The 690-nt window shown below is 27.7% G+C and overlaps 1 protein-coding gene across 1 annotated transcript in view; it reads left to right on the forward strand.

Moving 5' to 3' along the window:
• The window catches only part of LOC103771459 (voltage-dependent calcium channel subunit alpha-2/delta-3), a gene marked incomplete at its 3' end in the record, with an annotated part of 286,197 nt that overhangs the window by 212,036 nt on the left and 73,471 nt on the right, over positions 1 to 690 (forward strand). The window lies entirely within an intron of this gene.

Here is a 690-nt window from a genome sequence, read left to right on the forward strand (position 1 = left end):
CTGCAAAAATTTGATTTAATTATAAAGATTGTTGTATATAGCTAGCAAGAGGTTAGCCCTGTCTTTCTTCTTGTGTAGAGTAGTTCTTTGCCAATCTAAATATACTGACAGTGTTAAACTGCATTTAAACGGCAGTGGCCTAACAATTAAGAACGAATATCTTTTAGGGAGGCATCAAAACAAAAAATATAATCTCAAACCTAAATTTCATAAAAAACCCTATTTTTATTAAGTAGCAGATCCTGAAAACCTGGAAGCTTGAATAATATAAAAATTACTACATGAAGTGAAAAGAAGATACTGATAGGCGTAAATAGAACCCCTCCAAAAGAACTCCAACCAAACCAACAGATAAAAACACCAAAAAAAAAAAATAAAAAGGGAAAACATTTAATAATGATCCTGTGATAGATTTGCATTATTATTGTTCTACAAAAATAGTTTAGTGTGACTTCAAGAGTCACAAGTATTAACCAGGAATTAATTTGGTTTGTAAATTAGTGTAGGCAGTTATTTAAGCTTAAGAAATAGATCTAAAGAAGAATTTGGAAATCCTTAATCATTGATACCAACATGTGTGTTGTAAAAATATACAAGTGTATAATAGTATATACTATTTAGTGCAAATATATATCAAAATATAAGATATAGAATATATATTAGAAAATCATCATATATTATAGAAATATA

The sequence above is a fragment of the Merops nubicus genome, unplaced genomic scaffold (assembly GCF_000691845.1).
Source record: "Merops nubicus isolate BGI_N331 unplaced genomic scaffold, ASM69184v1 scaffold5374, whole genome shotgun sequence".
Lineage (NCBI taxonomy): Eukaryota > Metazoa > Chordata > Aves > Coraciiformes > Meropidae > Merops > Merops nubicus.